The sequence below is a fragment of the Notamacropus eugenii genome, chromosome X, assembly GCF_028372415.1.
Source record: "Notamacropus eugenii isolate mMacEug1 chromosome X, mMacEug1.pri_v2, whole genome shotgun sequence".
Lineage (NCBI taxonomy): Eukaryota > Metazoa > Chordata > Mammalia > Diprotodontia > Macropodidae > Notamacropus > Notamacropus eugenii.
Window position 1 is genome coordinate 18,330,160 of NC_092879.1, and position 27,631 is coordinate 18,357,790.

General features: G+C 38.6%; 1 pseudogene; it reads left to right on the forward strand.

Annotated features, from left to right (window-relative positions):
* LOC140516274 (transcription factor A, mitochondrial pseudogene) overlaps positions 1-15,061 on the forward strand; it is a 100,301-nt pseudogene extending 85,240 nt beyond the window's left edge.
* The last annotated feature ends 12,570 nt before the right edge of the window (positions 15,062-27,631 follow it).

Consider the following 27,631-nt stretch of genomic DNA (forward strand, 5'->3'; position numbering starts at 1 on the left):
CATGACTTTACATGTATAAGCCACATCAAACCGCTTGCCACCTCAGTGGGGGGGAGGGGAGAGAGGGAGAGAACCTGGAACTCAAATTTTTTTATTTATTTTTATATTTTTAATATATTTATTTAACTTTTAACATTCATTTTCACAAAATTTTGGGTTCCAAATTTTCTCCCTATTTTCCGCTCCCCTATCTGAAAACGCCGAGCATTCTAATTGCCCCTATCACCAATCTGCCCTTGCTTCTAACACCCCTCCCTTCCCTTATCCCCATCTTCTCTTTTGTTCTGTAGTGCAAGATAACTTTCTATATCCCATTACCTGTATTTCTTATTTCCTAGTTGCAAGAACAATACTCAACAGTTGTTCCTTAAACTTTGAGTTCCAACTTCTCTTCATCTCTCCCTCCCCACCCATTCCCCTTGGGAAGGCAAGCTATTCAATACAGGTCACACCTGTGTAGTTTTGCAAATGATTTCCATAATAGTCGTGTTGTGTAAGACTAACTACATTTCCCTCCATCCTATCCTGCCCCTCATTGATTCTGTTCTCTCGTTTGATCCTGTCCCTCCCCAAGAGAGCTGACTTCAAATTGCTCCCTCCTCCCACTGCCTTCCCTTCCATCATCCCCCCACCCTGCTTATCCCCTTCTCCCCTACTTTCCTGTATTGTATGATAGGTTTTCATACCAAAATGAGTGTGCATTTTATTCCTTCCTTTAGTGGAATGTGATGAGAGTAAACTTCATGTTTTTCTCTCAACTCCCCTCTTTTTCCCTCCACTGAAAAGTCTTTTACTGACCTCTTTTATGAAAGATAATTCGTCTCATTCCATTTCTCCCTTTCTCCTCCCAATATATTTCTCTTTCACAGCTTAATTTAATTTTTTAAAGATATGATCCCATCTTATTCAATTCACTCTGTGCTCTCTGTTTCTGTGTGTGTGTGTGTGTGTGTGTGTGTGTGTGTGTGTGTGTGTGTAATCCCACAAACTACCCAGATACTGAAAAGTTTCAAGAGTTACAAATATTGTCTTTCCATGTAGGAACGTAAACAGTTCAACTTTACTGAGTCCCTTATGATTTTTCTTTGCTGTTTACCTTTGCATGCTTCTCTTGATTCTTGTGTTTGAAAGTCAAATTTTCTTTTCAGCTCTGGTCTTTTCATAAGGAATGCTTGGAACTCACCTCCAATGAGGAGGAAATTAAAACAATAATTAGAAACTACTTTGCCCAACTTTATGCCCACAAATTCGATAATCTAAACGAGATGGACGAATATTTTAAAAAATACAAATTGCCCAGATTAACAGAAGAGGAAGTTGAATACTTAAACAACCCCATCTCAGAAAAAGAAATTGAACAAGCCATCAATGAACTCCCTAGGAAAAAATCTCCAGGGCCAGATGGATTCACAAGTGAATTCTATCAAACATTTAAAGAACAGTTAATTCCAATACTACATACACTATTCTTGAAAATTGGGGAAGAAGGAGTCCTCCCAAATTCTTTCTATGATACAAATATGGTTTTGATACCCAAACCAGGAAGAGACAAAACAGAGAAAGAAAATTATAGACCAATTTCCCTAATGAATATAGATGCAAAAATTTTAAATAAGATTTTAGCAAAATGAATACAGCATCTTATCACGAGATTAATACATTATGATCAGGTAGGATTCATACCAGGACTACAGGGCTGGTTCAATATTAGGAAAACTATTAGCATTATCGATCACATCAACAACAAAGCTAACAAAAACCACATGATTATCTCAATAGATGCAGAAAAAGTTTTTAACAAAATACAACACCCATTCCTATTAAAAAGACTGGAGAACATAGGAATAAAGGGAACTTTCCATAAAATAATAAGCAGTATCTATCTAAAACCTTCAGCAAGCATTATATGCAATGGGGATAAGCTAGATGCATTCCCAATAAGATCAGGGGTGAAACAAGGATGTCCATTATCACCTCTATTATTCAGTATGGTACTAGAAATGTTAGCTGTAGCGATTAGACAAGATAAAGGTATTGAAGGAATAAGAAGAGCCAAAGAAGAAACTAAGTTATCACTCTTTGCAGATGATATGATGATTTACTTAGAGAATCCCAGAGATTCAAGTAAAAAACTACTTGAAACAATAAACAACTTTGGCAAAGTTGCAGGTTACAAAATATATCCACACAAATCTTCTGCATTCCTATATATAACCAACGAAGTCCAACAGCAAGAGATAGAAAGAAAAATCCCACTTAAAGCTAAGGTAGACACTATAAAATACTTAGGAGTTTACCTGCCAAAACAAACCCAGGGATTATATGAACACAATTACAAGACACTTTTTGCACAAATAAAGTCAGATTTAAGTAAGTAGAAAAACATCAGTTGCTCATGTGTAGGCTGTGCTAATATAATAAAAATGACAATTCTACCTAAATTAATTTACTTATTTAGTGCCATACCAATTAAACTATCAGATAATTACTTCCTAGAGCTGGATAAAATAGTATCAAAATTCATTTGGAAGAACAAAATGTCCAGTATATCAAAAGGACTAATGAAAAGAAATGCTTGGGAAGGTGGCCTAGCGCTACCAGACCTCAAATTGTACTATAAAGCAGTAGTTATCAAAACCACTTGGTATTGGCTAAGAAACAGAGAGGTAGACAAGTGGAATAGACTTGGCACTCAAGACCCAGTAGGCAAGGAACATAGCAACCTCCTGTTTGATAAACCCAAGGACCTCAGCTTCTGGGATAAGAACTCACTGTTTGACAAAAATTGCTGGGAAAACTGGATAACGGTGTGGTGGAAATTAGGCATAGAACCATACCTGACACCGTACACAAGAATAAAGTCCAAATGGGTACATGATTTAGGTATAAAGATTGAAACCATGAATAAACTGGAGAAGCAAGGAATAGTGTATTTATCAGATTTATGGAGAAGGGAAGAATTTTTTTACTAAATAAGAGATAGAAAGCATTATGAAATGCGAAATGGATAATTTTGATTACATTAAACTGAGAAGTTTTTGCACAACCAAACCCAATGCAACCAAAATTCGGAGGGATGTAGTAAACTGGGAAAGAATTTTTACATCTAAGTTCGGGGATAAAGGCCTCATTTCTAGAATATATAGAGAATTGACTCAAATATATAATCATACAAGTCATTCCCCAATTGATAAATGGTCAAAGGATATGAACAGGCAATTTTCAGAAGAAGAAACTAAGGATATCTATAATCATAAGAAAAAATGCTCTAAATCACTTTTGATTAGAGCGATGCAAATCAAAACCACTCTGAGGTACCACATCACACCTATAAGATTGGCAAACATGACAGAACAAGAAAATGATAAATGCTGGAGAGGATGTGGGAGAGTTGGAACACTAATTCATTTCTGGTGGAGCTGTGAGCTCATCCAACCATTCTGGAGAGCAATTTGGAGCTATGCCCAAAGGGCTACAAAAATGTGCATACCCTTTGACCCAGCAATATCACTACTAGGACTCTATCCCCAAGAGATCATAAAAATGGGAAAGGGTTCCACATGTACAAAAATATTTATAGCAGCACTCTTTGTAGTTGCCAAAAACTGGAAGTCAAGGGGATGCCCATCAATTGGGGAATGGCTGAATAAATTATGGCATATGAATGTAATGGAGTACTATTGCGCCATAAGAAATGATGAACAAGAAGACTTCAGAGAGGCCTGGAAGGACTTATATGATCTGATTCTGAGTGAAAGGAGCAGAACCAGGAGAACTTTGTGCACAGCAACAACCAGAGTGTGAGAGAGTTTTTTTCTGGTAGACTTGGAATTTCGTAATAATGCAAGAACTTAATTAAAAAAAAATCCCAGTGGTGGATTTGTAAGGCAAAATGCCTTCCACATTCAGAGAAAGAAATATGGAAGTCATTTGCAGAATGCAGCAGATCATGTTTGTGTGTATGCGTGTTTTTGTGTATCGTGTTTTGATTTGTTATATGATTTCTTCCATTTTTAGTTCGAGTACATAACATCACTATAGTGAAAATGTACTCAGTAGGAAAGTATATGTAGAACTATACAGAATTGTATGCGGCCGTGGGGGGAGGGGGGAGGGGGGTGGTGGGGGGTAGGTGTGGGGGGGATAAAATCTTAATTTTATGGCAGTGACTGTAAACCATTAAAAATAATAAAAAAATAAAAATAAAAATAATTTTAAAAAAAGAATGCTTGAAATTCCTCTATTTCATTGAAATACCACTTTTTTCCCTGAAGTATTATACTCAGTTTTGCTGGGTAGGTGATTCTTGGTTTTAGTCCTAGTTCCTTTGCCTTCTGGAATATCATATTCCACGCCCTTCGATCCCTTAATGTAGAAACTGCTAAATCTTGTGTTATCCTGATCGCATTTCCACAAAACTTGAATTGTTTCTTTCTAGCTGCTTGCAATATTTTCTCCTTGACCTGGGAACTCTGGAATTTGGACACAATGTTCCTAGGAGTTTCTTTTTTTTGTGATCTCTTATAGGAGGTGAACGGTGGATTCTTTCAATATTTATTTTGCCCCCTGGTTCTAGAATACCACGGCAGTTTTCTTTGATAATTCCATGAAAGATGTCTAGGCTCTTTTTTTGATCATGGCTTTCAGGTAGTCCCATAATTTTTAAATTGTCTCTCCTGGATCTATGTTCCTGGTCAGTTGTTTTTCCTATGAGATATTTCACATTATCTTCTATTTTTTCATTCTTTTGGTTTTGTTTTGTGATTTCTTGGTTTCTCATAAAGTCATTAGCCTCCATCTGTTCCATTCTAATTTTTAAAGAACTATTTTCTTCAGTGAGCTTTTGAACCACCTTTTCCATTTGGCTAATTCTGCTTTTTCAAGCATTCTTCTCCTCATTGGCTTTTTGGACCTCTTTTCTCAATTGAGTTAGCCTATTTTCAAAGGTGTTATTTCCTTGAGCATTTTTTTGGGTCTCCTTTAGCAGGGTGTTGACCTGCTTTTCATTCTTTTCTTGCATCTCTCTCATTTTTCTTCCCAATTTTTCCTCCACCTCTATTACTTGATTTTCATAATACTTTTTGAGCTCTTCCATTGCCTGAGTCCATTGAATATTTATTTTGGATATTTGGGATACAGAAGCCTTGACTTTTATGTCTTTCCCTGATGGCAAGTATTGTTCTTCCTCATCTGCAGGGATGGGAGAAGATATCTGTTCACCAAGAAAGTAACTGTCTATGGTCTTATTTTTTCCCCCTTTTTTGGGCACTTGCTCAACTAGTTACTTAACTTTTGGGTCCTTTGTCAAGAGTAGGGTATACTCTGAGAATCTGCAAAATCTCATTTCCTCCAAGGTGGCACGATCAAATATGAACTGGTCTGGGCTCAGGGAGGGATTTTTGTGCCCAGAATCTTATCAGAGTTTCCTCTCCACAGCCACCTGGCCTCTAGTTCCGCCAAGAAAGCACTGGGGGGTGGGATACAGTCAAGCTGTGGAGGGCAGTGTCACCAGTCTCGCTCAGGGCCTCTACACAGGGCAGAGGCAAGAATCAGCTCCTCAGGGTCCCCAGGGGTTTTTACGATCCAACAGTGGTCTGGAGGCACCGTGAAAACTGCTGCTGCCTGCAGGATGTGGCCTCTGCGGGATGCTGCCTGAGGCCAGAGCTGTGGGAAGGCCCTTCGCCCTTCCTGGCCAGCTGAAAAAAAAACCGTCACTGACTTTTGGTGCCTGTGGGTTGAGGGATCTGAGGACCTGCTCCTGAGACTGGAGATTCCACCCCTAAGGTTTCCTCCTCCCAGAGCCTCATTGTGTTGCGCTGCATGGCCAAGGCTGGGCTGGGCTCTGCGCTAAGGTCCACGTCTGGTACAACCAACATTTCCCGTGGGTCTTTCAGTTCACCCTGTGCTGGAAATCTCCTCCACTCTGTTGTTCTCCACTTCTGCTGCTCTAGAATTTTTTTGAGAGTCCCTCTCTACAGGTATTTTATGGGCTGTGTGGGGAGACCCTGCGTATGTGTCTCTTTCTAGTCCGCCATCTTGGCTTTGCCCCTTCTTACCTATTCATTATCCAAGAGGCTGCCTTTGAGTTCAGGGAAGGATAAGAAAAGGGCTCATTCTCACAGCAGGGAAGTTCTACAAATGCTTAATCCCTCCTAATTTCGCCATCCACCCTAAGGAAAAGCTTTAGCTGCCCTACATGAATTAGGAACTCCCCAAGTAACTTTATGTTCAGTGGTTGCAATGGTCTGTGAGTGGGACCTGTGGGACTTGTCAGTGGGACCCACAGAGTATGTAAACTAACTTTGATGTAAACAAGAGAAGCTCCAACTATTTCATCGAAAATTTATACTTGAGCACCAGTCATCCTTGGCTTTTGACTTTCTTCATTCTGTCTGCACAATACCTAGCCTGACCCAATGGTGGTCCAGGGATCTAATATTCTGTACTGTTGCCACCATAGGGCTGGTCTCATGAGTAAATTCCCTTGTACAACACAGTGATCCTAATTCAGCCTAGTATATTGACTTATATAATCCATGCTGGTGTGCTCCTTGCTTTATTCTTTGCAATCAAACACCTTCCCATTAGGGTATGCCATACTAAATTCCATTTCTTGGATGTTGTGTGTCCTAACAGGCTTATTTCCTCTAAAATGGAGACAGGAGAGCCTCAGGTAAACCTGCTCAGCATTAAGTTTAATTAGTCAAGCCTGCCACCAAAATGGTGGAGAGTGTTATGTTAATTGAGTTGTCCAGGGTCACTTAAGTTGTAAATATCAGAAGCAGTATCTGAACTTAGTTTTCCTTCCTCAAAGCACAGGAGACAGAGCTATAGTTGAGACTATGATGCAGTAGGACCCCTTTTCAGGGGCCTCAAGGCCCATGAGACAGCTTCCACTTTCCCTGACCATAATGACACACACATACAAAACCCCCCTTCTCTCTCTCTCTCTCTCTCTCTCTCTCTCCTGAGTCAACTACAATGTTTATTATGACAAGATATTACCTCCTTTCACATGCATAAAATTCATTCATTTCACAAGCCTTGAGTATCCATAGTATATTTCACCTTATATGTTGGGTTTTGGAGATGCAGGTAGGTCTGGAGTGGGTTCCGGTAATATCACATATGCCAACAGGGGATACATGAATCAGCAGGCTAATGTCTAGGCCTGGGAGGCCTGGAGGTTCAGAGCAGGCAAAAGGCCAGCCCCTGAGGCACCTGGACAGCAAGCCAGGGACCAGAATAACACGCCCTGACCCTCAGTGCGAGAAACTTGGGACACTTCCTCCTGTTCCCCAAGAGGAAAACTCAACTTCAATTGTTAAATCATAGGCTGGAAAATTACCAAAACAACAAGAACAACAACAACAAAGTCCTGACCACGGAAAGCTACTGTGGCAACAGGGAAGATGAAAACATAAACTCAGAAGAGACCAATGATGTCAAAACATCTACATGCAAAGCCTCAAAGAGAAATCTGAATTCATTTCACATCTAAAAGCGTGTCCTGAAAAAGCTCACAGAGGACTTTAAAAATCATATAAAAGAGGCAGAAAAAAAATTGGGAGATGCAATGAGAAGTACGAAAGAGAATCATTAAAAAAGAGGAAACAGCTTGGTAAAGGGAAACTAAAAATGGGCAAAGACGGATAAAAATTCACCTAAAAATACTACTGAAAAAAAGGAGTATTGATCAAATGGAAAAGGAGGTACAGCTATCCACTAAAGAAAACAACTCCATAAAAGGAGAATTGGCATAATTAAAAAGGAAATACAAAAGCCAAACCAAGAAAATAATTCCTTAAAAATTAGAATTGAGAAAGAGAAAACTAATTTAATGACACAGACAGCAAGAAGAAATCAAATAGAATCAAGAGAATGAAAAAATAAATCAAAATAAAATTCCTCAGTGGAAAAACCACCAACAAGGAAATTAGATACAGGCGAAATAATTTCAGGGGTGCGTGGAGCCAAGATGGTGGGGTGAGAGCAGCAACTCACCTAAGCTCTTAGACAAACTCCTTCAGATACCTATAAAGAGAGAATCTGACCAAATTTTGGAGGTGGAGATTCCAATAAGAGACAGATTGTGGCAGATTCACAGCCCAGGACAGACTGGAAGGTCAACAGGAAGGATCTGTTCCACAGGGGTGAGCCCCTAGCGCACAGCACAGCAAGTCCAGTGCAGCAGAGTGGGAGGGCCCTGGGGAGGCCAGAGGCAACAGCAGGCAGAAAGGCAGAGCAGCAGCCCAGGGTGAGAGACCAGCAGAGCCGAGCTAGTGACAGCCACTGAGCCCCAGATATCAGCTGCAGGAGTTCCTGAGACTTTTGGCCCAAAGATTAAACATTTGTAAGTCACTTACTTGAATTTCCAGGAGCTAAAATGGTGGCATGATCAGTAAATGTTCTCTCTTCCCCCCTTGTTGACCTCGAAAGAACCATAAAATATTTCCCCAGAAAAACCCTGGATCAGTGGAAACAGTGAAGGGGCAAACAGTCTCATAACACCTGAGGCTAGGAAAATAGCAAAGTGGGATTCCTCTTACTGTGGCAGAGGTAAACCAGAAGAAGAGGGGTCCCAGGGTTGTAGAAACTCGCACTACGACACAAGTGTGCCTCAGTGCTAGGAGAGGAGCTCCAGGGGAGGTGAAACTCTCACTAGGACCTAGGTGTGCCCCAATTCTCCAGGGAAAATGGGAAGACAATAGGGCACCTAAGATCACCAACCCCTGAGCTTGCCTTTGCCTCAACTCAGCTGAGGAGATCTCCCATGACCAGACCACCCCTCCCCCACACTTAACAAGCTAGCCTCAAGGCTGATCTGGAAAACGCAAAACAAAAAGATAAAAAGGCATCTGCCCTTAGCTTTTTTACACCAGTCAGCTCAACACCAAGTTCTGCAACTTGTAACTGAAAGAACCAGAAACCACAACACAAATCACCATCATGAGCAAAAGAAAGCAAAACAAGGGTGAAAAAAACATAGACTCTTTCTATGGGGGCAATGACCAAAAGAAGAATACCAAAAAATTCAGTAGTGAGAATGTACTTCCATCTGAAACTTCAGAAGGGACAATGAACTGCTCGCATGCACAAAGATCTCTCCTGGAACAGCTGAAGAAGGAAATAGAAGAAAAGCTGGTCAATGATTTGAAAAGTATGAAAAAAGAATTCTCTGATGAAAACATCTCTTTAAAAAGGAAAATTGAACAAATGGAAAAAGAAGCACAAAACCTAACTGGGAAAATTGGACAAATGGAAAAGAAAGTGCAAAACTTACTGGAGAAAATGATTCCTTAAAAGGAATAATTGGGCAGATGGAAAAAGAGATGCAAAAGTTAACTGAAGAAAACAATTTGATAAAAATTAGAATTGGGCAAGTAGAAACTAATGATTCTATGAGACATGAAGAATCAGTCAAACAAAATCTAAAGAATGAAAAGAGAGAAGAAAATGTGAAATACCTATTGGAAAAACAACTGACCTGGAAAATAGATCCAGGAGAGAAAATTTAAGAATTATCAGCCTACCAGAAAGTCACAATGGAAAAAAAAAGTCTGGATAATATTTTCTAAGAAATCATCAAAGAAAACTGCCCAGAAGTGCTAGATCCAGAAGGCAAAATAGTCACTGAAAGAATCCACCATTCACCTCCCGAAAGGGATCTCAAACTAAAAACTCCAAGAAATATTGTTGCCGAATTCCAGAGCCATCAAGTGAAGGAGAAGATACTACAGGCAGCCAGAAAGAAACCATTCAAATATTAAGGAGCTACAGTCAGGATCGCACAGGACCTTGGAGCTTCTACACTAAAAGACAGAAAGAATTGGAATATGATATTCTGTAAGGCAAGGGAACTAGGACTACAACTAAGGATCAATTACTCAACAAAGTTCAGCATAACATTTCAGGCAAGTAGATGGACATTCAACGAAATTAGGGATTTCTAGACATTCCTGACAAAAAGGCTAGAACTCAGTAGAAAATTCACAAGGGAGGCATAAAAAGGTAAACAGGGGAAAAGAAAAACTTGTTACTCAACTTGGGCAAACTGTTTACCTCCCTATAAGGGAAGATACTTGTTAATTCTGAGAATTGTACATCTATTATGAAATATAAAAGGGATATACATAGAGGGAACGAGTATAAAGTAAATGATGTGATGGTAAAAATATGATTTAAGCAATTGAAGGGATTGCAACAGGAGATGTGAAAAGGAGGAAGCACAAAACGGTAAGTTACATCACAGGAAGAAGTACAAAATTATAGTAGAGGGAAAGAGGGGAGGGAGGTGAGTATTGTTTGAGAGATACTCTCATCTGATTTTGTTCAAGGAGGGAACAATAAACTTCATTAAGTATATAAATTTAACTAGCTCTATAGACAGTAGGAGGGGAAGGGGGAAGAAAGGGGAGGGGAAGAAAAAGGAAGGGAAGAAATAGTAAGGGTAAAGGGGAGTAAAAGGGAGGGGGGCTGAAAGAAGGAAGGGAAGATTAATTCCAATACTATATAGACTATTTTTGAAAATTGGGGAAGAAGGAGTCCTTCTATAACATTTTTATGATACAAATATGGTTTTGATAACTAAACCAGGAAGAGACAAAACAGAGAAAGAAAGTTACAGACCAATTTCTCTAATGGGTATAGATGTGAAAATTTTAAATAAGATTTTAGCAAAACAGATACAGCAACTTATCACGAGAATAATACATTATGATCAGGTAAGATTCATAGCAAGAATTCAGAACTGGTTCAATATTAGGGAAACTATTAGCATTACTAATATCAACAACAAAACTAACAGAAACCACATGATTATCTCAATAGATGCAGAAAAACGTTTTAAAAAATGCAACACCCATTCCTATTAAAAACATTGGAGAGCGCAGGAATAAAGGGAATGTTCCACAAAAAAATAAGCAGTATCTACCTAAAATCTTCTGCAAGCATCATATACAATGATGATAAGCTAGATGCATTTCCAATAAAATCAGGGTGAAACAAGGATATCCATTATCACCACTATTATTTAATATGGTACTAGAAATGTTAGCTATAGCCATTAGACAAGATAAAGAAATTGAAGGAATTAGAACAAGCAAAGAAGAAACTAAGTTATCACTCTTTGCAGATGATATAATGATATACTTACAAAATCCCAGAGATTCAAGTAAAAAACTATTTGAAACAATAAATAACTTTGTCAAAGTTGCAGGTTACAAAATAAACCCACCCAAATCTTCCGCATTTCTATATATTAGTAAGAAAGCCCAACAGTAAGAGATAGAAAGATAAATCCCATTTAAAGCTAGGGTAGACACTATAAAATATTTGGGAGTTTACCTGCCAAAACAAACCCAGGGTATATATGAATGCAACTACAAGACACTTTTCACACAAATAAAGTCAGATCTAAGTAAGAGGAAAAACATCAGTTGCTCATGGGTAAGTCGAGCCCATATAATAAAAATGACAATTCTACCTAAATTAATTTACTTATTCAGTGCCATACCAATCAAACTATTAGAAAATTATTTTCTAGAGCTAGAAAAAATATTATCAATATTCGTCTGTAAGAACAAAAGATCCAGAATATCAAGAAAACTAATGAAAAGAAATGCTAGGGAAGGTGGCCTAGCGCTACCAGATCTCAAAGTAGCAATCATCCTAACCATTTGGTACTGGCTAAGAAACAGAGGATTAGATCAGTGGAATAGGTTAGTTACTCAAGACAGAGTAATCAATGAATATAGCAATCTACTATTTGATAAACCCAAGGACCCCTGCTTCTGGTATACGAACTCACTGTTTGACTAAAATTGCTGGGAAAACTGGATAAAAGTGGGGTGGAAACTAGGCTTAGACCAATGCCTGACATTGTACACAAGAATAAAATCCAAATGGGTACACGATCTAGGCATAAAGATTGATACTACAGACAAATTGGTGGAGCAAGGAATAGTGTATTTATCAGATTTATGGAGAAGGGAAGAATTTTTGACTAAAGAAGAGATAGAAAGCATTATGAAGTGCAAGATGAATAATTTTGATTACATTAAACCGAAAAGGTTTTGCACAACCAAACACAATGCAGCTAAAATTCTGAGGGATGTAGAAAACTGGGAAAGAATTTTTACAGCTAATGTCGGTGATAAAGGCCTCATTTCTAGAATATAGAGAACTGAGTCAAATACACAAAAATACAAGTCATTCCCTAATTCATAAATGGTCAAAGAATATGAACAGGCAATTTTCAGAGGAAGAAATTGAATATATCTATAGTCATGTGAAAAAATGTTCTAAATCACTTTCGATTAGAGAGATGCAAATCAAAACAACTATGAGGTACCACATCACAGCTATCAGATTGGCAGACATAACAGAACAGGAAGATGATGGATGTTGGAGAGGATGTGGGAGAGTTGGAACACTAATACATTGTCTGTGGAGCTGTGAGCTGATCTGGCCATTCTGGAGAGCAATTTGGAACTGTGCCTGGGGGGCTGCAAAAATGTGCATACCCTTTGACCAAGCAATAGCACTTCTATCCCCAAGAGATCATAATAATGGGAAAGGGTCCCACATGTACAAAACTTTTTATAGCGGCACTGTTTGTGGTGGCCAAAAACTGGAAATCAAGTGGATGCCCATCAGTTGGGGAATGGCTGAATAAATTGTGGTATATGAATGTAATGGAATACTATTGTGCTATAGGAAGTGATGAGCAGGAAGACTTCAGAGAGGCCTGGCAAGAATTTTATGATCTGATGCTGAGTGAGGGGAGCAGAACCAGGAGAACTATGTGCACAGCAACGACCACAGTGTGCGAGAGTTTTTTCTGGTAGACTTGTAACTTCATTGCAATGCAAGGACTTAAAAAAAATTCTCAGTGGTCTTCTAAGACAAAATACCTTCCACATGCAGAGAAAGAACTATGGAATTTAATCGCAGAATGTAGCAGATCATTTTTTTGTGTGTGTATGTGTGTATAGCATTTTAGTTTGTTATATGATTTCTCCCATTCATTTTAATTCTTCAACACAGCATGACTATAATGAAAATGTATTTAGCAGCAATGTGTGCGTAGAACCTATACGAAATTGTATACTGTCTCAGGGAAAGAGGGAGAAGAGAGAGTGGAGGGAGGGGAAAATAATAATCTAAGTTATAGGTAATAATTGGAGAACACTGAAAATAAATATAATTAATTAATAAAAAAGAAGAAAATAATTTCAGAATTATTGGAATACCATAAAGCAATAATGAAAAACACAAAACACCCTGGGCAGTATCTGTCAAGAAATTATCAAGGAAAACTACTCTGATATTCTAGAACCAGATAGCAAAATAGATTTTGAAAGAGTACACTGCTTACCTTCTTCCAGATCCCAGAAAACTCTCAGGAATAGGAGAACCCAATCCCATAACTCTCACGTCAAGGAGAAAATACCACAAGCACGCCAAAATAACCATTTCAAATATTGAGGAGTCATGGGTAGGATTACATGAGATTGGGCAACTTCTACATAAAAGGGCTACAGGGCTTGTAATATGATATTCTGGAAGGTAGTGAAGTTTGGATTACCACCAAAAAATCACCTACCTTTTGAAACTGAGTATTCTTCAGAGAAAAATGGATATTCAATGAAATAGAGGATTTGAAGAATTCTTGATGAAAACACGAGAGTTGCATAGAAAATTTGACTTCCAAATACAAAACTCAAGAGAAGCACAAAAAGGGAAACAGGAATGAGGAATCATAAGGTACTTAATAAAGTTAACCTGTTTACCTTTGTGCGTGGAAACTCATAAGAAATTTATCATTAATAGAGCAGGTAGAAGGAGTGTATATGGACAGAGGGCAGAGGTGTGAGTTGAACATGAAGGGATGATATATAAAAATAAAATGAAGGGGTTAGAAAGAGAAATGCGCTGGGAGAAAGAGAAAGGGATTCCTAGCAAGGGGGTAAATTATTAAGTGGCAAGAAAGATATTTTACAGATGAGATAAAGATGATAGAAGTTGCCACAAATGCTTGTAAGTGACTCTAATTGGAACTGGTTCAAAGAAGGAATAATACGCATACTCAATTGGGTATTCAAAGCTATCTTACCCTACAGGAAATTAGGAGGAGAAAGACTTAAGAGAAGGGGTGTGGGTGAGAGAAAGGAGGGCAGATTGAGGGAACTAGCATTCAGAAGCAAAAGACTTGACACTCGGGACGTGCCGCCTCCGCAAGCTGAGGGAGGACGAGAGTGGGCTGGGCCATGGCGCTCCTGTGGTGGAGCCTGGTTGGGGGGGGTGGGGTGGCCTGAAGGCCCTGGGCCTGCCTGCGGGGGCCGAGCACTGCTGGAGCCACCCCCGATGAATTTTTCTTCAAAGCAGTTCTCTCTGTGGGTTGGAACGGTTTATGAAAGACTGCATTTTATCAGATACTCCAAAGAAGCCTTGGTCTTCATATATTCGATTTACAATGGAACGTAGACCCATAGTCACACAACAGAATCCAAATTTGAGAAGTACAGAGATAATTACAAAGTTTGCTGAAGCTTGGAGGGAGCTTCCAGAATCACAGAAGAAAGTATATGAAGATGCTACCGAGGCAGCTTTACAGCTATACAAAGAGGAGACCGCTAAACATATGGCAAAGCCCAGTCCTAATAAGAAAAAAATTTTGAAAGAAGAGAAGCGTTGAAGGAAGATTAGAAAAGAAGCAATAAAGAAAAAACGAGAGTTAACCTTCTTGGTTAACTTGAGCCCAAAAAACCTCGCTCAGGTTATAACATTTTTATTTCTGAACACTTTAAGGAAGCAAAAGGGATTTCGTCACAGGAAATGATGAAGCTTTTAAATGAAGAGTGGAAAAGTCTGTCATCATCTCGGGAGCAGGTGTATATATATATATATATATATATATATATATATATATATACATACATACATACATAACGAAATGAAATCGTGGGAAGAAAAAATGGTTGAAATTGGACGGGAAGATCTTTTATGTTTTAGGAAATTAAAAGCCCAAATTGGAAAACACCTTGAAGAGATCTATTGATGTTTGCTTCTTCATAGGGAATATGATAAATACTCAAGAACCAATCAGGTCTCTCACTAAGCAGAACTGTGGCAGAATTTCTAAGAATAATGCTGGTGAACATTTTATATTAATCTCTCTTTGTTAACACGTGGACTATTAGCACCTAGCTATGGATACTCTGCCATTATAGACTTAGTCTAAATTTAGACATATTTGCTTTTGGAACTACTGAATACCAAAAAATTCATCTAGGTGTAGGAGGGATTAATTTTACCCTTAGGTAAAGGTAAACCAAACTGTGAAATATTTTTGATACTGGATGATGACAAGAAAGTATTCTTGTTTCCTAATAAGGAAACAAGCATTTGCTATTCTCAAATTGTTTTAAATTATAAAAGCCACAGTGGTCTAAGCTATCACTGCTGTGTATTTTTAAAGAATGAGGAAATGACTTAGGTAAATTTCAGTACCTACACAAGTGCAAATTCCCAGATAACACTAGCTCATGTAGTATTCAGAGATGACAAGTGGACACAATTGCTGATTTCATTTATGATTTTAAAAAAAACAACAAACTACTGAAGGATTTATAAATATTTCCATCCATCCTTTTTTTTTGTAAAGCAAAAAGATTATGTCAACTCTGTGCACATTGGTGTTTATATCACAGAGAATAAAATCTTCTAATGCATTAAAAAAAGAAGTAAAAGACTTTTGAGGAGGAGCATGGTGAACAGAGAGAGAATAGAATAAACAGGGTCAAAGAGGATGAAGAGAAATACAATTAGCAATCATAACTGTGAAAAAATTCTGGAAGCCAAGGTTCTCTGGAAAAGGCCTTGTGCCTCAAGTATATAGAGATATAACTCAAATTTATAAAAATAAGAGCCATTCTCCAATTGACAAATGATCAACTATATGAAAAGTCAGTTTTCAGATGAAATATTCAAAGCTATCTGGCGTCAAATGAAAAAATGCTCTAAATCATTACTGACTGGAGAAACACAAATTTAGAAACTTCCAAGCTACTTCCTCACACTTATAAATTTTGCTGATGAGACAGAAAAGGAAAATGACAAATGTTGCAGGAGATGTGGGAAAATTGAGACATTAATACACTGTTGGTAGTGTTGTGAACTCTTCCATTCTGGAAAGCAATTTGGAACCGTTACCCAAGGGATATAAAACCATACCTACCTTACATATATACCTACTAACACCACTGCTAGGACTGTATCCCAAAAGAGATTTTTTTGAAAAGAAAAGAGGGAAAGGACCTATATGTACAAAACTATCTATAGAAGTTCTTTTTTGGTGGTAATGAATTGGATATTGAGGGGATAGCCATGAGTTGGGAAAAGATTGAACAACTTGTTAAATGTGATTGTAATCGAATGCTATCGTTCTATAAATAGTATGAGCAGGATGCTCTCAGGAAAATCTTACTTGACTTACATGAATTAATAGAAAGTGAAATGGGTAGAAGCATGAGAACAATGTACAAAGCAATAGCCATTTTGTAAGATGATCAGCTGTGAATAACTTAGCTATTCTCAACTACACAACGACACAGGACAACTCTGAAGTACTTAGTATGAAAAGTGCTATCCATTCCCAGAGAATAAAGTGATGGCATCTGAAAGCAGATCAAAGTATACATTTTTTCCTCCTTTATTTTTATTGAAAGTGGGTCTTTTTGGTCTGTTTTCTTTTACAAAAAGACCAACAAAGAAATATGTTTTACATGACTACACATATATCTGATATAACCTATATCAGATTTCTTGCCTGCTCAATGAGAGTGGTAAGGAGGGAGGAAGGCAGAGAATACAGAACTCAAAATTTAATAAACTAATGTTAAAAACTGTTTTACATGTAATTGAGGAAAAATAAAATACTAAGTAAATATTTAAAAGAAAAAACCTGAGTGAACTATTCTGCAGACGCTTTCCACAATGTGAATCTGTCCATGGATGTGGAAAACAACAGGAGAGAGGCAGGAAGGGGCTGTTCCCCCACAGACGAGGAACTGACAGGACATGAACAAGGAGTGACTGGGCACGGAGAAGCAAGAGCAGGAGGAAGAACCCATGGCTAATTGGGCCAGCCACTCCAGGGCCTGGCTGGAAGTGACAGGTAGAACACACTGGCAGGTTGGACACGGAATATTCAGGCAAGGCCCAGACACACGGTACCCCAAGGTGAATGGACAAAATACCAGAAATCAGCAATCAAACTCTTTGGCGAGTTGGCTGACTGAAACCAAGGTCTCCTCTCAGTGTTGGACGTCCCAAGCCAAGCCCTGATATAGCAGTGGTGGTTTTCTCTCTGTAGGTTTCTTCTTCTGTTTTCACGTGGAGGACTTTTTAAAGGCTTTTTGGGAAGTGGCAGGTAGGAGGTGACAGAGTGTCTAGGCGAGGGGCAGGAGAAGAAAGAGGTACCATTGCTGTTTGGTAAAGGTTACATGGGTGATTCTTTGGAAATGCTGATTTCTTATAGAATTCTTTACATAAAGTCCAATTTTTATGTGAATTTACACAAAACAACATCTGCCTGCACTCCTCTCTATTCCCATTCAGTTTTCTTCAGAAATCTTTCATAAATAAGTTTTCTAGATTTCCATTCTGCTTTCTAATCCATTTGGCTACCTGCTACAATGTTGTAGATGAGTTCTTTCCACTGGCACTTTTAGGATGACTAACTATGCATTTTCCTCCCGATTTTCCTCTGTTTCTCCTTCTCTCTCTCTCTCTCTCTCTCTCTCTCTCTCTCTCTCTCTCTCTCTCTCTCTCTCTCTCTCTCTCTCTCATTTTATCCTGTAGTTCCTCTAATGTCTCTTTTGCATGTGGATACTGCCTTCTTTTATCTGCTCATCTGTTTGCCACTACTTTTTTTTCTCTTATCCCCTTCTCCTACTTACCTATAGGGTAAGACAGAATTTAAGGACCAATTGAGTCAATATTTATTTACCCTTTTTGAATGAATTTAGATGACTGAGGCCCGAGAAATGGCTGCCTGACATCCCCAGCCCCACCCCAGCCACGCGTTTTTCAATGCAATGTAAAAACTCTTCCTTACACACATATTTTATGTGAGATCATTCCTCCCAATCTTTCTCTCCCTTCTACTTTTCCCAGAGTGTCCATATTTCTCCAGTTTGTTTTACATTTTCCCCACCTAATTCGCTCACTCCCAAACTTTTCTGAAGAGAATCCTTCTACCTACTTGAATAATGATAAAATCCTTAGAAGATATGCATTTCATCTTCTATTAAGAGAAAAGCACGCAGTTTAAGCTTACTGAGTTTCTTATGACATCTCTTTCATAATTACCTTTTAATGCTTGTTTTGAATCTTGTATTTGAAAGTCACATTTTTCTCTTCAGCTCTGGTCTTTTCAACAGGAATGCTTCAGAGGTCTCTATTTCATTTTTCATTTTTTTTTCTCAATGTGTTTCCCCAGAGAATAAGCCTAAAGTAAATGGAATGTTTTCAGAGAGTGCGTTTTTTGCCACAAGTATCTTTTCCTCTGAATGTTCAGAGAGTAGAGGTGGTTCCCCAGAAAGCAAGCCTGTAGTAAGTAGAATGTTATCAGATTTTGTCTTCAGCCCCAAATGTCTTGTCTGCTGAGTGTTCGGAGGCTATATGTGCTTCCCCAGACAGTAAGCCTGTAGTAACTGGAATGTTCCTAGAGAGACTGTCTCCTGCAACAAGTATCTTTTCCTCTGAATGTTCAGAGAGTAGATGTGCTTCCCCAGAAAGCAAGCCTGTAGTAAGTAGTATGTTCTCAAAGTTTGTCCTCACCCATAAGTGTCTCATCCACTCAGTGTTCTGAGGTGAGATGTGCTTCCCCAGATAGCAAGCTTCTGTCAAGTAGAATATTCTCAGAGTATGTGTCTCCACCCATAAGCATCTCATCTACTGAGTATTCTGAGGTTAGATGTTCTTCCCAGAGAGTAAGCCTGTAGTAACTGGAATGTTCTCAGAAAGAGTGTCTCCTACCACAAACATCTTTTCCTCTGAGTGTTTGGAGGGTAGATGTGTTTCCACAGAGAGTAAGCCTGTAGTAACTGGAATGTTGTCAGAGAGTGTGTCTTCTGCTTCAATTGTCTTTTCCTCTGTGTACTATAATTATGTTGACTGCTTTTCCCTCCTAAAACAAAAAATATCATTTGTCACATCGCATGACTGTCAGAGAAGAGGATAGGGAGAGGGAGGAATACATGGGAAAACATGACGTAAGATGCAGAAAACGCCAGTAAAAAGTTTTTAAATGAAGTCAAGTATCTAAAAGTTATTCAAGGGGAGATGGGAAGGGGAAAGAAAGAGGTTTTCTATGTGCAGAGTGATTCCTTCCAGTTCTGCACTCTCAGGATCAGGGCTTGACTTGAGACTTCCAGTGCTGAGAGAGGAGACTTTTGGATGTTCTGCCCATTTATCTGTGTCTGGTATCCACCTGACTGTCTTCTGTCCATTCATGCTTGGGTATTGTGTGTCTTTCTTCAGTTCATGTATCACAGCTTGTCCTATCCTGTGTGTGACCATGTCTGGCCTATTCCACACTTGTTCTTCTTCTCGATTCTAGCCAGGTCATCATGTGGATGGCTCCACCATCGTCTGATCCTTCTCCTGCTCTGGCTTCTTGGTCCCTGGCTGCCGAGTGTCCTTAAACTATCTCCTTGCACCCACCTTCACAAGTGGGTGACCCACTTCCTGCCTCCCTCCCTTGCCCAACAGTCCATTTACACAAAGCAAAACTATGCAGTTGAAAGAACAGAAACAATAACAAAAAACAGATGGCATAACTGTAGAGTAATTTGGCAGGAATTTGATAGGAATTCAACACCTCACAGCATGTATCAAATTAAAGTATTTGGGAATACATGAAGTAAATATGATCACTAAAATAACAAAATGCGGAGTGATGAAAATTATACATGAGACATCTATGAAATATTTAATTATAATCATTAATATTCACTCTAGCTTAGATCTACAACTCAATAATTTACTCATTCCTTAGGAATAGATCAAGCTTCTCACATATGCTGAAGACAGGTGTGCTAATTAAACAATCAATAAGCATTTCGTAAGTACCTCTGCATAAAAGGTGCAGGGCTAGATTCTGGAGATACACAGTCCCTAACTACTAGAAGCTTAGGTTCTAATGAGACAGAAAATGCATAAAATTATATAGAGATTAAAGACAAATGAAATCAAAGTACAAGGGCAGTCTGGGAGCCAGGCCACTAGCAGCTGGGATCAACAAAGGCTTCATGGAAAGGTGATGCATGAACTGTGTCTGGATGGGAAGGAGAGATTCTCTGAGGCCCAAGGATCTCTGCTTCAGAGTCGGAAGGGCTCAGAATTCAAGTCCTGCCTCAGATCCATACTAGCAGCGTGACCACACTCAAGTCACCTCACCTCTCAATGTCCCAGACCCTTCTGTAAGATGAGAGACACATTCAGATGGGTTGCTTAAATTACTGAGGGGGCAGAAACATTTGGACTTGCCCTTGCTCAAGGTCCCATAGCATGTAAGTGCCTGAGGCTGGATTTGAACCCAGATCTTCCTAACTCCAGGCACAGTGCTCTAACCAGTGAACGACTGAGATGGAAAAATTCAGAGATCCTAGAGGAGTATCGCCAGGTCACTGTCCATGAAGCTGCCTTGATGTCAGGGAAGGGTAAGAAATTAGCTTATTCTCACATCAGTAAAGTTCCATAAGTGCTCAGTCCCTTCTAAATTCACCAACCACCCTAAGGAAAAGCTCTAGTTGCCCTACCTGTGTTCCGTACTCCCCAAGTAGCTTTATGTACAGTGAGTGCAAGGGTCTGAGAGTGGGACCTATCACCCCAAAGAGGTTGTAAACTACCCTTAATGTAAACAGTAAGAGAAGCTTCAGTTGTCCCATGGGAAAACCTCAGATAAATAAAATAACCACCAGTCATCCCTGGCTTTTGGCCTTCTTTGTTCTCTCCCTGTACAACACCTGGCCTGACCCATGGGCAGTGCAGGATCCAACACTCCATCCTGTTGCCACCATAGGGCTGGTCTCACGAGCAAATTGCCTTACACAAAGCATTTTGCTCCAGGAAGCCTAGTAAAACTGACATATATAATCCTCACTGGCATGGACTGCTTCTTTCTTTGGAATCACACAACATCTCATCAGGGCATACCATAAGGAATTCCATCCCTTGGATGGTATGTGTCCTAGCAAGTTTGTTACCTGTGAAACTGAAACAGGAACGTCTCAGGGAAACCTTCTCAGCATTGAGTTTAATTAGCCCAGGCCAGCACCAAAATGGTGGAGAGATGAAAAAAGACTTGTCCATTTATAAGTATATCAGAGGTAGAATCTGAACTCAGTTCTTCCTGACTCTAAACACTCAAGAGAGAGCTATAGCTCAACCCACAATGCAGAAACCACCACAGCTGCCAGTGATTCATTCCCCTGAATCAGGGCAATAGAACTTTTCCATCGATCATCCATGTTGTTTTGAGCTGGAAATTTGTTTCACTCTGTCCTTTTGAGGGTTATGCTGCTCTAGAAGTTGTTTAGATTCCTTTTTGCCACGTATTTGGAGGGGTTTGGTGGAAAGCTCAAGCAAATCCCTGATTTTAACTCTGCCAGCCTGGTAGACCCACCCCAAATTGATAATTGTAACTCTTAAGAATTCTATCTCTAATAGGGCAGGAAGAAGGAGTATATACAGACTGAGGATATGGGTATAAATTGACTTTAACAGGATGATACGAAAAATTAAAGCGTGAGGATTTGGACTGTACAGGGAGAAGAAGGAAGGGAGAGGAAGAATGGAATAAATAATAACATATTTAAAGGGGCAAAAGACGTATTACAGTGGAAGGAAAGAAGGGAGGGGGTGGGCATGGCCTGAAACCTTCTCTCAATAGATTTGACTCAAAGAGGAAATGTCATACACGTTCAGTTTGGTATAGAAATCTATCTCACCCTATAGGGAAATAAGAGTCAAGGGGGGCAAGAATATGTGGGGGCGGGGCTGAAAGAAGGGAGAGCATATTGAAGGAAAGGGTAGTCAGAATCAATGTACTAGTTAGGAGGGACAGGGTTAAAGGAGAGAGAAAGCAAAGTATAAATAGGGTAAATACACAGTTAGTCATCGTCACTGTAAATGTGAATGGGATGAAGACCCCCACAAAAGAGAGACAAGCAGCAGAGTGGATTACAACCTAAAATCCTACAGAATGATGTTTAGAGGAAACATTTGAAGTAGAGACACATGCAGAGTAAAGGTAAAAAGCCACAGCAGAATACATTTTGTTTCATCTGAAGTAAGAAAAACAAAGTAGGGATAGCAATCTATATCTCAGACAAAGTAAAAGTGAAAATGGATCCAATGAAAAGCGATGCTAAGTACTTCTTGTTAAAATGCGCCAAATGGTATAACAGAGTTACAAGAAAAAATTAGCAGTGAAACTACTAGTGTGGATCCTGAACTTTCCCCTCTCAGAAATCATTCCATCTAACCACAAAATAAAGAAGACCAAACTTAAGGAGGTGATTAGAATTTTAGAAAAGTTAGATATGAAAGAACTCTGGACAGTAATGAGACAATGGACCACGATTTGTGGGATACATACAAATTTTACACCTCTAACGACTTACATCAGTAAAATAGGGAAAGAACTGATCAATTTGGCAAGCAACTAAAAAAACAGAAGAACAATGTGAAAATCCTCAACTGAACAATGATTTGAAAATATTAAAAATCAAAGGGGATTTAAAAGAAGTAAAGTTAAAAAAAACACTGAACTTAGAAATCAAATGAAGGGCTGAATTAATGGGGGGAGAATGAAATGTAAACCATTGGTTCATTTGGTTATAAAAGGAAAGACAAAAACCAAATGACCAGTATTGAAAATGAAGAAAGTGAATTCACCACCAAAGAAGAGGAAATTAAAACAATGATTAGGTGCTACAATGTCAAATGTATGTCAATAAATCTGACAATTGAAGTGAAAAAGATGAATATTTGCAAACATATAATTGTCCAGAATAATGCAAAATGAATTGGAATATGTAACCCCATTTTACAAAAAGAAGCTGAACAAATCCTCAGTGAACTCCCCAAGAAAACATCGTAAGGGTGAGAAGAATTCACAAGTGAATACTACCCAACATTAAAAATCCAATATTATATAACGTATTTGGGAAAATAGACAAAGGAGGAGTTCAGTCAAATTCTTTTCAAGATGCCAATATGGTGCTGATTCCTAAACCAGAAAGAGCTAAGACAGAGAAAGAAAACAATAGACCAATTTCCCAAACACTGATGCAGAAATTTTAAATAAAGTACTAGCAAGGAGATTGCAGCAATATACTGTTAGGATCAAAAACTAGGACCAGGTGGGATTTATACAAGGAATGTAGGGTTGGTTCAATATTAGGAAAACTATCTGCATAAGTGACCGTGTAAATAAAAAAAAAAACAGAAATCATATGATTATCTCAAGAAGTGAAGAAAAAGTTTTGAGAAAATGCAGCATCCATTGCTGGGAAAAAACACTAGAGACCATAGGAATAAATGGAGCTTTCCTCATACTGATAAGTAGTATCTCTCTAAAGTCATAAGCAAGCATTTTCTGTAATGAGAACAAGCTAGAAATTTCCCCAATAAGATCAGGGGTAAAACAAGGATTCCCATTATCACCACTATTATTCAATATTGTACTGGAAGTATTGTCTCTAACAACAAGAGAAGAAAAAGAAATTGAAGGAATTAGAATAGGCAACAAGGAAACAAAACTATCACTTTATGCAGAAGATGTGATGGTATACTTAAGGAATCCTAGAGGATCAACCAGAGAACTAGTTGAAATCATGACCAACTTTTCCACAGTTTCAGGATATATTAACAAAGTGCAACAGCAAGAGACAGAAAGAAAAATTCCATTTAAAGCAACTTTAGACAATATAGAATACTTGGGAGTCTACCTGCCAAGATAAACCTATAAGAACACAATTACAAAACACTTTTCTCCCAAATTAAGTCACGTCTAATCAAATGGGAAATAATTGGTTGCTCATGGGTAGGCTGAATCAATATAATAAAGATGACAATTCTACCTAAAATAATTTACTAATTCAGTGCCATACCAATCAAACTACCTAAATATTATTTTACAGAGCTAGAAAAAAAAGCCATAACAAAATTCGTCTGGAAGAACAAAAGGTCAAGAATATCAAGGGAATTACTGAAAACAAATGGGAAGGAAAGTGGCTTAGCCGTATCAGAAATCAGACTGTATTCGAAGTACTAATCATCAACACTATCTGGTACTGGCAAAGAAATGGAATAGCGTATCAATGGAACGGATTAGGTACACAAGACACAGTTGTAAATGACCAAAATAATGTAGTATTTGATAAACCCAAGTAGCCTTGCTTTTTTTGACAAGAGCTCACTATTAATATAAACTTCGGGGGGGGGGGGGGAAATGGAAAACAGCATTGTGGAAACTGAGTTTTGACCAAGACTTTAAATTGTATACTATGGTGCTATGCCCAAAGTAATCTTAATTTTGGTCCATAAATCTCACAAGATATCCTGGAGTTTGATAGCTAGATCTTTTGTTCTCTTCCCTACTTATTTATTCTATCACTAAAAAATATCTGGGGAAATGAACTCTTCTGTCCCATCTAATATCATTTGCCATTTTTTTAAACAGAGCTCTGGGAAAGCAGCATTTGATAAAACAAAACTAGACTATGCCTTAAACCCAAATCACTCTGGCTCTCACTCAGTGGGGAATAGTCCAACCTGATTTATGCCACTCTGATGGTTCAGGGTGAGTGTCAACAGCAATTATTTCTGTTCTGACCAGAAACCCTGGGAGTCTTCCTCTCCCAGTTGGATTTTTCTTTTAGTAGGCAAACTAGACATCTTTTGCCTCATTTTTACCTCACCTTAAATCAATGGATGGGAATTGCCTCAGACAAACTGAGACTTGCTAAGACCTTATCTTGAAAAGGCAAAGGTCTCCCACTACATCTGGGGCCATCTCCAGTGGTGCTGACCAATGCTACTGGCCTCAGATGATTCTGGAGGAAAGGATGACTTTGCACATAACTGGCTCATTTTGTCCAATTCACTTGCAAGTGAAGACATCACCTCCTGATGTCACTGGTCTTCTTTCAGAAGGAAGGATGAACAAGAACAAGGTAAGATCAAAATGGATAGGTGATTTAGACATAAGGAGAGATACCATAAGCAAATGAGGAGAGCCAGGAATAGTTTCTACCTGTCAGATCTATGGAGAAGGTAAGATTTTACTGCCAAACATTATGCACATTATGAGACAGCAAATGGGCAATTTTAATTTTTTGAAGTGAAAAGTGGTTTGCCCAAAAAAAATCAATGGAACCAAGATTAGAAGGAAAGAAAAAAGCTGGAAACTATTTATACAATAACTGTCTTTGATAAAGGCCTTATTTCTCAAATATATAGAGAACTACATTAAATTTATAAGAATACAACTTTTTCCTCGATTTATAAGTTGTTAAAGGATATGAACAGATCTTTCAGATGATCTTTCAGATCAAAGAAACCAAAGGTATCTATAGTCATGGGGCAAAAATGCAAGAAATCACTACTGATAAGTGAAATGCAAATTAAAACAACTCTGAGGTACCAGCTCACTCCTAGGAGACTGCCTAACATGACTAAAAAGGAAAATAAGAAATGTAGGAGTGGACATGAAAAAGATGGCATATTAAAGCACTGTTGGTGGAGTTATGACTCAGTCCAGGCATTGAGGAGAACTATTTCAAATTATCCCCAAAGGGCTAGAAATGTGTGCATACCCTTTGATCAAATAATTTACTCAAAGTGAGAATGTGATAAGACCTTACCCTGAAAGGCCCCGGGTCTCATATTGCACCCTGGGCCATCTGCAGTCATCCTGATGAATATCAGGCCACTGGACCCAGATGGCTCAGGAGAAGAAAGTGAGGGTGGTATCCTTGCGCAGCCCTTCCTCTCTGAAATCAAAGCTAACTGCAGTCATGTCATCACCTTGATGCCATGGTCCTCTTCGAGAATGAAGGACAAGCACAACAACAACAACCACTTCTCAGTATATATCCAAAGGAGATGAAAATGAGGGGAAAGACCTGTTTGTACAAAAAACTTGTAACACCTCATTTTTATGATGGCAAAAACTGGAAATCGAGGGGATGTACCTTTACTGGGGAATGGCTGAACAACTTGTCACATATGACTGGAATGGAATATTACTGTGTTACAAGATGTGATGTGCACCTAAATTTCAGAATAACCTGGAAATTCTTAAATGAACTCATGCAAAATGAACTGAGTAGAACCAGGAGAACACTGTTCACAGTAAGAGCAATATTGCAGGATGATCAACTGTGAATGACTTACCTGTTCTCAGCAATACAAAGATCCAAGACAATTCCAAAGGACTCATGATGAAAGATGCTATTAGCCTCCAGTAAAAGAACTCATGAATTCTAAGTGCAGATCAAACACACAGTTTTTCACTTTCTGCATTTTTTCATGATTTCCCCCCTTTTTATACGTATTCTTTCACAACATGATTAAAATGATAATATGATTTGTATGATTGAGCATGTATAACCCATCTCAGATTTCTTACTCTCAGGGAGAGGAAAGGTGAGGGAAGGAGGGCAAAAGCTTACAACTCAAAATATTTTTAAGTGAGTGTTGAAAATTATCTTTACATGAATCTGGAGGCAAATGAGATACCATTGAAAAATCCATATGTTGTCCTCAGATTTTCCTGTCAGCCTTGGTTCACGCAAGTTACAAAACCTTGAGAGTTAGAAGGGACCACAGCAGCCACCTCATCCAATTTATGCATAAAAGGAATTTTCAGTGTCAAAACAAATAGAGACAAATAGTCATTGAACTTTTCCTTGAATACCAAGGAGGGGGCACCCAACACCTCTTCAAGTCAGCCCACTATTCTTTAGGAAAATGCTCATTTTTAACAAGTTTTTCTTTATATCAGGTCTAAATTGGCCCCTTTATAACTTCAAACTACTGCTCATCGTCCTGACCTATGGAGACAAAAAAGAGCAAGTCTAATTTTTTATCCATATAAAAGGCGTTTGATTCTTGAAACTTGATGTTCCAAGTTTCTTTTCAGCACTTCACTTAGGCATTTCTTATCATGGGATAATATTCCATTATAATAATATAACATAATTTTTGGGGCATTCTGCCAATTGAAGGGCATCCCATTAGTCTCTACATTGTGACTACTATAAAAAAGGATGTTATCAATATTTTTGCACATGCAAGTCTTTCCCATTTTTCTTTGATCTTTTTGGTCTATAGGTCTAGTACATAGCTGGGTAAAAAAAATCATGCTTAGTTTAGTGTTTTGGGAACATACTTTAAAAATGATTCCCTGATTGCTTGGACCTCCTGATAGCAGCACCAACACTTTATTACTGGGCTTGTTTTCACACAGTCTCTCCAATAACTGTCATTTCCCTTTTATCCTGTGATTTTATCAATTAGTTGGTAAAGGCCAATTACTGGTTCTCTTGACTAC